A 12,974-nucleotide genomic window follows, 5' to 3' on the forward strand; every position below is an offset into this window, starting at 1 on the left:
GGGTGAAAGAGAGACAAAACAAAAAGGAAAATAATACTGCATCTATATAAATAAAATATAATCTTCGTTTTATGTGTGCTTTAATAACTCAAAATTTATTTAGTCACAATTTATTTATAAGACTTATGATATACAATGATATTTGGTAAGAGAAACTTTATTTTATTTATTTATACATTTTTTCTTATGATTTATATAGTAGTGAGATTGGTGAGGTTTGAACTGTGGTATAGATTCCAGCAATAGCAAAACATTGCCGGGTCCACTAATATAAAATAAAAATATAAAAATCATTAAAAAAAATTATATTTTATTTTTAATTTTAAAAAAAATAAATATTAAAAAAGTAATAAAATAAAAAAAGGAAAAGTTCCCAGTCACTTTCCTTAGAAATTTGATAGTGTTCAAAAGACTTACAAAAGGTACAACAATATACCCACACATTACCTGTCAAATGACTGTGGAACAAAATAGTATATAAAAAGAATTATGACTATAAAGTAGTGCAATTTATAAATCATGTCATATGCTATTATTGACACTTCATAAAGGGAATTGCATCCAACATTTTTAACCTGGATGATCTATAGGGACCAGTTCATTGACCATTAGAAATTTATTTACTCCAAAACATTCCTTTTTCATGATTTTATTCATGAAACACATTATTTATTTACTCATTAACACATTAATACATGAAACACATTATTTATTTTACTCTTAAGAGGACTAAAGTTGTCGTGACGCCAACAAAAAGAGAGTTTATTTGGTCAGTCACTAACATATGTTACAAGTTTGGTAAAACACCTCTTTAACAGTATTTGAAAAAAATAAACTGCAGGTATAAAGACAAACATAGTCTCTTATAAAATTCCTTTTCATATACCTTGAATGAATCTAAAGCTCAAGCTCAGTACGTAAATGCTAGTAAATTGAGTGAAAATTAAATTTAAAATAAAAACATACTGTTGCATAGATATTTTGGTAGTAATATAACTGATTTTCTAAAATACTTTACAAGTCAAAACTATTGTGTTGTTAAAACTTCTCAACAATAAGAAATAAAAATTAATGCTTATTTTTTTAAAAAACCTTTTTTCTTTTGTGAAAGAGGTATGTCAGAATAATCAATATTAAGTTACAATTAAATTATATACTTACTTGAAATCATTAAGTTTTCTTCAACATTTCATGTTTTATAGGTAATATTTCTATAATTTTGTTCCGTTTGAAACCAGTTTTCCATTTTTCTTTATTATTTTATTTATTAATTTATTATCTATACTTTTTTTAATTGTCTCATGACAATTATTTAAAATATCATAGTTGTACATCTGAAACTTAAAATATTCTGAAGCAAAATTAATATAAAATAATTAATATGGAATCAATTAAACCTGAAATATAAATACATACAAAAAAATACCCAATAAATTTCCCCACAGGTTAACGCAACTTAAATTCATTAAAACTAAATTAATTCTACTAAAAAAAAATTTGTACCCAAATCAGAAAAAATCACACATCATGTTTGTACCCTGTGAAGAGGATGGACACGATCGCGACTTAAAACTAACACTTAATCTAATAAAAAAAATACATGTAAAACCTGAAAAACACATACAACTAGACATAACAAAACCTACAAAGGGGCCTACTGGGAGGAACGCGATATTTTTCTTAAAACTAACATGCACATATTAACAAAAATAAGTAAATAAAACTGCTGATGTACCTGTAAAAAAATACATACACTAAAAAAAGGAGTTACAAAGTAAGTACTTTTTCTTCCAATCATTATCACTACATTACTAGAGTAATAATTATTTAAGTCACGTTAACACTGTTCAAGTGATCCACACTTTTTAACCTATGTAGTAAATGACCGGTGTCGTACCTGTAACAAAAGAAAAAACGAATGGTGTTAAGATATATTTTTTATAATACATTTAATAATTTTTTTTAATGGTTTAATGAAAAGAACAGATCTGCACCCCAATCTCAATGTAGTATTATAATCAATTAGTACAAATAATAATCATGAGTAAAAATACACAAATTTATTTATTAATCATATAAAAAAAGAGAATTACAATTTCTCCAAAAACATTTTCCTTAATTACTAAAATTATAAGCAACAATTACATCGAGCTGTTCCAAATGTAAGAATGCAGATTTTACCTAAAAATAAACTATCTAAGAGAACTGCATCTTGCATTCATGTACTGATAAAATGAGTGACTTATGGCAGTATAAATGCTACCTTTTTTTTTTTTTTATTGGTTTAATGCTATTCTTCATTCATTTGTATTCTGTGTAAATTTTTTAACTTTAACATAATAATAACTTCACCGTACAAGTTAAACAGTTTCAAAGATTCCAATGTGTATCTTCCTTCAATTTTTTTTTTTTTTCCTATTTGTCTTACTATATAACATAATAACCTAATCCATCTCTTTATAAGACTTACTACAGATCATACACCTTACATTGTTTTAAGACCTCTTTTCTAATATTTTATCGCCTTACCTAATTTTCAATATCTGAATAGATATTAACAGTAGAATATTTTCTTTTGTTTCCGTTCATCATTTACTGAGATATCAGGGGAAGAAGAGATAATATACGCAGATGATCAGGTAATAATTTCAAAAGGTAAAGTACAAATATTACATATATATATATATATATATATAGAGATTATGGGTTACTTAAAATGAGAATAAATGCTGAAAGACAGAAAATTTTGAAAACTGAAAACAGTTAACAAGCAAAGGGAAAACAACTGAAACAAATTAAAAGAGTTTTAAGTATTTAGCAAGTATTATCACATGCAAGATCACACAGAGAAAGTAAAAACCAGGTTAGGGCAAGGAAAGCTGACATGCTAGTAATTAAGCACTCTGATAAGAAAGATAAATATCCACATGGAGTTAAGACAGTTTAGTTAATTGTTATATGATAGACTGCTAATACAAGAACTGCTAATAAAATAAAAAATTCATTGACTTATTTTGAAAGCTTTGAGATTTAGGTATGAAAGAAAGATCAAAATAATTAATATAGATGTATTTACAACAAACAAAAAAACGATAGCTGGAAAAAGAAGATGATGAAGAAAAAATTGGATGTAAATTGATTGAAGGATAAATGAGATTACCAGAATAAGAAGAGAAAAGAAGCACAGAACAGAGCAAAATGGAAAACCGTTTCCATTGTCTCATTCTGTCACTGATAATGACAATGATCTATAATGACAAATGATGACATTGATATATAATATTTTTTGATTTTTTTCCCCATGAAAATGTCAACTGAAACAGGTTTGTTGCTTCCCTAATATGACTGACACTGAATTATGCCATTTCTGATGATGTCTTCTGTTTCAGTAAGTTAATATTTTATAAGTGTAAGCTTCAGCTTGTGTTTAGGCAGTTCTTTTATACCTTGAGAAAAATAAATTTTTTATACAGCATATCTTTGAGCCGGTCAAAACAAAGTTATTGATTATTAATTTTCTATTCTTATTTAGGTTAAAAATAATGTGATCTCAAAAAATTACAAATTAGGTCGGTATCTACTACCTAAATAGGGTATATATAGGTTTATTCGTCTTATTTCGTCACTATTCATCAATGGGTAGATTATCACTTTATCATTCTCCACATATTCACATAACATGACAGTAGTTAACAATGGAGATAAAGCCTTATCGGTCATTGTTGTCAGGATGGGGAGTCTATTCAGTACTAATACAACAATGAATATTGTATTCACCAACCGTTTTATGATTAGCCATTACAAATACAATTTCTGTTACAATAGAAAGTTCATTATAAATATGTAAATTGCAAGTTCTTTGGCGTTTTGTTACGTTTCAAAGAAAATCACCGTAAATACAGTTGTATTTAAGTTTTTATAATCATTTCAGGTTGTTTTATAAAGGCAAAATTCATTTCAAATAAATTGTAATTCTGACATCTTTTTTTCTTCATCTGATTCTGCATTTCCACATTCCCTGAAAAGGAATGTGGAACTAGATTATTAAGTCAATTATAAAATGTAGTGATGTCAAATATTAGTATAATTAGGAAGTATTAAATAATGAAGACAAAGAATATTCTTGTTTTTAATCAACTTTGTTTATAATTAACTTTTGTACAAAAAGTTTAAAAGACTGATTGGATAACAGGACCTAATTTATCAATTAAAAAAAAACTATATATGAAATAACATCAATTTTAATAGTTGTGTCTAATATATACTCTTTTACATTCAATAATGGAAGTATGTGTAAAAATTATAAACATAAAACAATACAAAGATTACATGGGAAATTTGAAGAAGCATGGGAATTTTTTAGCCATTGCTTCAATGAATGCTTTGTGATCTGAATAATACCATATTTTACATTAATGATAGAGTAAAAATTACCTTAATTTTTTAGCCCTCTTGCTTTCAATAATAGAAGTACGAATAAAAATTATAAATATAAAACAATACAAAGATTACGTGGGAAATTTGAAGAAGCATCAGAATTTTCTAGCTATCGCTTCACTGAATGCTTTAGTGCCACGTGATCTGAATAACGTATTTTACATTAATGATAGAGTAAAAATTACCTTAATTTTTTAGCCCTCTTGCTTTTGCGGTCTTATAGTTGCAGCCCTGCTAATAACAACCAGGTCGATTCGTCTTCTTTTTTCATTTTTATAATCAACCGATAAGTCTACCGGTAAACGAACAACAAACTGCTTTATCATCTGCCAGAACATCAGCGGTATCCACCGGCATAGACTTGCGTCGGTAGATACAGATGCTGAAGAACTGCAAAATAAGACCGCTGTAACGCAGAACCTATTCTTTAAAACTGAAATTTCAAATCAGGGTCGGCTCTTATTATTTATTTCCATGAATAACCATGGAAATAATTACAGTTATCAATAACGTCACGATTTCATTCTGCATCCGCTAAATTTTCATTCATTTACACGTACGACTATTTCATTTAAAATAATAAAAAAACTATTTAAATTTTTATTAAGTATCTTTAATTAATAGTTTTAATTAGTAAATTTTTTTTATCAAATTCATCGAACCGATATGAGCTTATCCTGATTCGAACTAAAACACACAAAAAAAAATAAACAATATTTCTGAAGTTGAAGATGATGACTGCACATCGACTGCTCACTGCTGATCGGGTAAAAGGGACAGGGTGGACAATATTTTACACTTAATATATTTTATATCCCTTATAAAAATTAAAAATAAAATTATTTTTTATGATTAAAAAAAAAAGTTGAATAAAATTAAAAAAGCTACTGCAGTTGATAAAAAAATTTTAAATTCATAATTTAAAAAAATTCTTCTTAAAACTTCAACCAAATTTATCATTAACTTAATTCTGTAACAAAATTAAATTTCCATTTAGTAATTAAACTGTACAAAAAATAATAATAATAATAATAGTAGTAGTAAAAGAAATACAAAAATTAAAATTTTGAAAAATTAGGTAATATTTTTATTTTGGGTGGGTATTAGGGAGGACTGCTGCCGAAGTTGAAGTGACGAACTGAAGAACGCTGATGAAAGTTGACTGCAATTCGCTGGATAAGGACAAGGGCCAAGGTGGATTGTCCCCCCATTAATTAAAAATTTGTAAATTACTTCCTTAATTAAATCGATTAATATAGCAAGCATTTAAAAAAATACAAAATTACAACCCTTAAAGAAACCACACAACCCTTAAAGAAATAAAAAACATGTTAAATAATCTATACGTTTAATTTTATAGATTTCTTAAACTAAAATAAAAAAAATAATTTTCATTAACGTATTAATACAAAGAAAACAAAATAACAAAAATAATTTTGAAAAATGGGTTTATTTCCCCCCCCCCCTTCGGGTGGGCAATTGGAAGGGCTGCTGCTGCAGAAGCTGGAATTACACCTGAAAAGACACAACATAAAAATACATATGGGTGTTAACATTAGTAACACCCATCTTATACCATTCGCGTAATCCACATTAACGAATTGACCCGTATCGAAGGACGGCCGGTGACCGACACGGGTGATCGCGTTCACACGTACGCGTCGCTTATTGAATTAACAACATATTTATGCTTATTACACTAATGCTTAATATAATGGGTGTTCCGAAAATGGCTTCGCGTTTTTAAATGACACTGAATAAAACTACAAAGATTTTTTTTGTTTCAGGCAAACTTTTATGTATACCAAATTGTGTTGTGCAAAAATCTAACCACGGCACCGCGATTTAGTAAGAACAGCGTGTAGAAATTATACAAATTTGTTTTGAAAATGGTCAGTTCATGAAAGAAACATATCGTAATTTTTTCGGAGCTTTTTATCGTCCTACGAAACAAACAGTTGGAGATTTTGTGAAAGATTTTGAAAACGCTGGGTCTGTTCTCAACAAACCACGATCAGGCAGGCCAAAATCTGCACGTTCTGCTGAAAGCATTAATTTTGTTCGAGAACGTATCGCAAATGAGCGTAAACATCAATTTCAGGGCTATCTCAAGAATTAATTATGCATTCCACGGTAAAATTTATGAGAATCTTACTCATGGATTTGCATTTACATGCATATAAAATTCAGCTGACACAAGATTTAATGGTGATGAACGATCAGCAACGCAGAAATTTTTTTACTTGGATAATTCAAAAAGGCAACGGATCCACATTTTTAGCATAAAATAATCTTTAGCGATGATGCTCGTTTCTCATTAAACGGTACAATTAATGAACAAAACTGTCGCATTTGATGGGGAAGAAAACCTTAGAATGATTCACGAAGGACCATCTAATAAGATGATAAGGATCACCTTATGCGCAAAAATGTTCCGTTTTGTGAGTTTTATATTCCAGAAGAATTATCGACCCAAGGCAATCCAGCCAATAGTACGTCAGTTTTAAATAAAAAAACACAAAATATTCCACAGTGTTTAATTTTTATACGCAAACAAGATCCTAAAGCCATTTTTAGAACACTATACATATTTTAACATATCAGCCATTCTCTCCTAAGCAAGAGAATATTTTGATTTCACCATGTATCCTGCTGAGCAGAACACATCTCTGATAGCTTGAAGTCAATATTTTCTGCAAGACAGAGATCTGTCTTGTCTACAGATTAGTTTATCAGTATTATATTATAAAACTGGTGACCCTGCAGTACACAGTACAACTTTTTTATGACTGACATCGTATAATTTCCTTCAAAGCAGAAAATATGTACCCTGCAAAGCAAAGCACATCTTCTGTTGTAAATGATAATATATTATCATTTACATGATAATTATCATTCCCTGCAGAGCAGAGAATGATGATGCTGATAATGTGTGTACAGTACACTGCTCTATAATGGTTACTGGTTTAATTTAATATCGAATTGTAACCTTACAATTCATTCAAACTACAGCATACAACCGGTAGAGTATTTATACCAATTTTAGCAGATACGAATGCCTTTAGATAAAAAACTACAGCAAATAATTTTAATAAAGCCAATTAAATTTAATACACAATTATATTACATATGAATCAATAACACAATCAGGGAGGCTTATTGTATTATGCAGATGTTCAATGAACTAATGGAGAAAAAATTAAACTATGAAACCGACGTACTGACATTGTCATGTAAAGTTATTTATTTTACAATTTGCAAATAAAGAAATCAAAACCTGAATACAAATAGCCATTAATTATTATTGTTAAGTGAAAAAGCCAAAGTTTGAAATCACAGTTGTATTTAGCGAATAATAATTAATTATAAGAAACAGCAGTTTAACAGATTCCCATAAAAATGGAAGACTGCAATGAATATGACAGCGTGATGAGAATGAAATTAGAAGTAGAACAAGTTATAAATAGGAAAAAATCTATAAATTTTACTGGCTAAATTGAGTTTGCAACAACTGTTATAAAACAGATGGATTTAGCTTTTTGGAACTTTCTGATAAATTTAATTTTATGAATTTTTATGATTAGACAAGTACGGTAACAAATAAAAATAAGATTTGTATGTTTTTATCTTTCATCTCGGTCATTCTAGAAGTTTCCACGTACAGCTTCATGCATCGCCCTCTTTTTTTAACCTTGTTTTCAAATGATAATATAGTATGAATTATTAGGGGTTAATGAAAAACTTTTATTAGAATTTTAAGAAATAAAATTATGAAACAAATTATAAAACAAATGAATTCTATCTCAAAATAACTACACGATCTTTTTATCTGAATAAATTTTAAATGTTTTTAGAAAGGTATTTTGGTTCTAGAGTTTTTGCTCGGCTTACTCAAGGCAAAATAGGTTAAACAATGAAGAAAAAGTTTTTCTATCGAATTCATGGTACAAAACACCCGGATAGAAGTAAAATATAATTGAATACATAAAGGAAGCGATAAAACAGAATAATAAATCTATTTCCAAATATAGTGGACGATCCATATAATAACAATAATATTAATTTATTTGATTTAAACAATATATAAGTGTTTGTTTACCGACACTGGACAATAAAATTAAAACAAATCTCTAAATTCACAAATAAATTATACATCTACACCAGCAACATATTTAAAATAACTTTTGGTCAATATATTTTATGGGACCGGGTGGGATAAAATTATTTACTTTTTATTTTTTCTCAAACCATTAACAGGCTTAAGCCCGTACTTGAACTGATGAATTCTGTTGCTTAAGAAAAACGATTGGGATTGAACCTAGAAACTTCTGGTTGAAAAGCATTAATTTTTAATTTGTTATGCTCTGTCCCAAAGCAGTACTAACAAATAAAAGAGAATCGGAAAATAGAAAGACTTCATAGTGAAAATATTAAAACGGATCATAAAATATGAAAAAAATAACAAAAATAATTTATATTATGAAAATTTGAACTGCGATAGATGAAACTAAACGAATCAGAAAATATTTGTTTTCTTATTTTAAAATACTGACTTCATTAAAAGATTCTATTATAAATATTTTATAAAACATTAATTCAAAGATGAAAAAATTAATAAAAACAGTAAACTTCTCAAGAAGTTTCTTATAATATAATTAATTATTATATTATCATAACCTCAAACAATCAGATAAATTCTTTGAATATGTTGTAGTTATCAAATAAATTCATCAGTGGTTATACTAAAATTTTATCTATACTTAAATATTTAATAACAACATGAATATTGTACATAAAAATCCCATTATCCATTACAAACACATATAAAGTTAAAGTATAATATAAGAAGAATATAAGTTAGTAAAAAAACCATTACCATTATAAAAACATATAACCCATTATAAACACATATATTGTGATAATTAGTGTTAAAGTTAATAGTTAGTCATTGTTAGTAGTTAGTACATTAATTGTCAGTAATACTACAATACTGCATTTAAGTAATACTACATTTTTTTATGTACATATTAATGTTGCTATATTTCAGCAAAAAAAAAAAAAGTTTTAAGCATTAACATATTGAAAATGTATGTTTACAACTTTCAATCTGATTGGAAGGTTGAGATAATAATTATTATTATTATTATTATATATATATATATATATATATATATATATATATATATATATATATATATGCCTGTCATTAATGAATATCAAACTGAGAATGGCATGATAAATCATAATTATTCAAAGAATAAATATGAAGACTATAAAAATATTAATTTAGAAAATTAAAAAAAAAAAATATTGTATAGAAAGGGTACATAAGATATTTATCTAGAGAAATATATGAAATTAGAAATCTAAAAAATTGTGAAAATAAAAGGAGCTGTTATATTTGGCCATGGAATAATTAACGTAAATGTAAAATATGAACATATAAAAATGACTATTCAAAATTTTACTAAGGGTAAATAAAAAAATTAAATCGTAAAATTGTGTATATAAATGACGAAAAATTATTTCACGATTCTCAAGGACATGGGATAGTCATCCATCAAAAAATGTTTGGAAATTTGTGTTGCTGGGGAAAAATGAAAAATTCTGAATAAACAGGACAGACGTTTATAACCTGCAGAAATGATGATAACGATCAAAGAATCTTATACTGGATAAAAGAAAGGAAAATTTAAGAAAAATTTCAGGATCCAAATATATAAATAATCAAAATATCTTAAAATCATATGAAGAAGTGCAGGGCTTATATGGAAACTTAAAAAAAACATAATGGGCAACCAATTAAAAAAAAATCTTTAATTAAATTTCTAAAATTAAAAAGAAAAATAGATGGTTTCATGAAAATGAGAAAGATCTAAAAGAATTAAATGTTAAAGAAGAAAAATTTTATACCGATATACTTTTAGAAATAAAAAACAATTTCAATAGTTTTCAGGAAAAACAAAGAGGAAAATGGGGAAGAAAATTTCCCACAAAGAAAGAGATGAAGTCAAAGAATGAAAAAAATAATGGCTGAAAAGGAAAGAAAATTCAGAGAAGATTTTTTTTAATACGATACATAGAAGGTCCAAACGAAAAAGAAACAAGGGAGAGTTTACTGAAATGTTAACTTTTTACCATGAATTCCCTTTTATACAGATTTTATCTTTTATTATTTATTAAATATAATCTGATTAAAATTATTTATTTTCCAATAGAATTCATATAATAAGAGAAAATCAGACATAAAACAAAAGTCAGGCAATATATTTCTATAATCGATTTGTTTGACAAAATAATTTTTAAGAATTATAGGAATAAAGAAAAAAGGAAAATGAAAAAAAGGATTATTATATCCTTTTAAAAAGGATAAGGAAAAAGAAAGGATTATGGAAAAAAATCATGAGGTTAGTTTATGAGAGTTTACATATTGTGACAGATATGCAATAAAAGCTTCTGTTTCCATATTTCCAGAAATATAGAGATGAAAGAAACTAAACGTAAACATTAAATTATATTTCATTAAATTAATTATATAATAATTTAATTAGTTAATTAAAAGAAAATATAATTCTTTTATAGAGATTAAAATCTCTTGAGATATAAATGAAAAATATAATAGCTTAGAGCATAAATAATGTTAATGTGGTGTAATTGCTGCATGTTTCTTTCTCTTAAACGATTTAAATCTTTAAATATGAATTATGATATATTTAAGTATATAGTTTCTATAAGCTTTCGAAAAAGCACATATATATTAATGAATGATTTGTTTTTATTTACGATGAAAAAAACAGTTATATCTTCTCATTTTTATCTTTGTCTGAAATTACATCCTGTTTATTCAATATAGAATTTTTCAAAGTAATACTTGGAAAAAGTAAACTCTTGGGACATTGTATTTGATAGAATCTTCCAAAAGTGTAATCTATTCTGAAAGTTATGTTATATTCAGGTTTCCGTCAATTAAAAGTTATAGAAATTTTGAAAAAAGGTTAGATGAATGATAGGAAACTAGTAAATAACATTATTAGTATGTTTATAAAGCTACTATTATTTAAAATTATTAAAAAAAGTACTCGTGAAATAAAATCAATAAATACTTTTATAAAAAAGAAGAAATAACAGAAAACAATGGTTTATGTTATGCCCAAATAAAAATAAATAATTTTTATTTATTTTGTTTATTTAAAATTACAAGAGGTCATCTAAACTCAAATAAAGACATTCAAATTACTGCTTATAAAATAGCATAAATTCTACCAGTCTTTTTCAATAATTGATGTAAATAAGCAGCAATTTCATTCTGCTGTAACAAATTTAAAAATTTAAATGTAAATATAACGATATGAAACATTCAGTTTCAAGGTGAGTTTCATGTTTGTAGGCAAAATTTCAGTTGCCTACAATGAATAATCTTGGATTATGTAAGTTAGCAGCCAATTTCATTCTGTTTCAACCATTGTAATAACTCTACTGTAAATAAAGACATGAAACATTCAGTTTCACATCAAATAAGATTGTAAGCAAAATTTCAATTGCCTACAATGAATAATCTTGGATTATGCAAGTTAGCAGCCAATTTCATTCTGTTGCAACCATTGTAACATATGATATGAAACATTCAGTTTCACATCAAATAAGATTGTGAGCAAAATTTCAATTGCCTACAATGAATAATCTTGGATTATGCAAGTTAGCAGCCAATTTCATTCTGTTGCAACCATTGTAACAACTCTACTGTAAATAAAGACATGAAACATTCAGTTTCACATCAAATAAGATTGTAAGCAAAATTTCAATTGCCTACAATGAATAATCTTGGATTATGTAAGTTAGCAGCCAATTTCATTCTGTTTCAACCATTGTAATAACTCTACTGTAAATAAAAACATGAAACATTCAGTTTCACATCAAATAAGATTGTAAGCAAAATTTCAATTGCCTACAATGTATAATCTTGGATTATGCAAGTTAGCAGCCAATTTCATTCTGTTGCAGCCATTGTAACATATGATATGAAACATTCAGTTTCACATCAAATAAGATTGTGAGCAAAATTTCAATTGCCTACAATGAATAATCTTGGATTATGCAAGTTAGCAGCCAATTTCATTCTGTTGCAACCATTGTAACAACTCTACTGTAAATAAAGACATGAAACATTCAGTTTCACATCAAATAAGATTGTAAGCAAAATTTCAATTGCCTACAATGAATAATCCTGGATTATGTAAGTTAGCAGCCAATTTCATTCTGTTTCAACCATTGTAATAACTCTACTGTAAATAAAGATATGAAACATTCAGTTTCACATCAAATAAGATTGTGAGCAAAATTTCAATTGCCTACAATGAATAATCTTGGATTATGCAAGTTAGCAGCCAATTTCATTCTGTTGCAACCATTGTAACAACTCTACTGTAAATAAAGACATGAAACATTCAGTTTCACATCAAATAAGATTGTAAGCAAAATTTCAATTGCCTACAATGAATAATCCTGGATTATGTAAGTTAGCAGCCAATTTCATTCTG

This window comes from Lycorma delicatula, chromosome 11 (assembly GCF_047948215.1).
Source record: "Lycorma delicatula isolate Av1 chromosome 11, ASM4794821v1, whole genome shotgun sequence".
Taxonomy (NCBI): domain Eukaryota; kingdom Metazoa; phylum Arthropoda; class Insecta; order Hemiptera; family Fulgoridae; genus Lycorma; species Lycorma delicatula.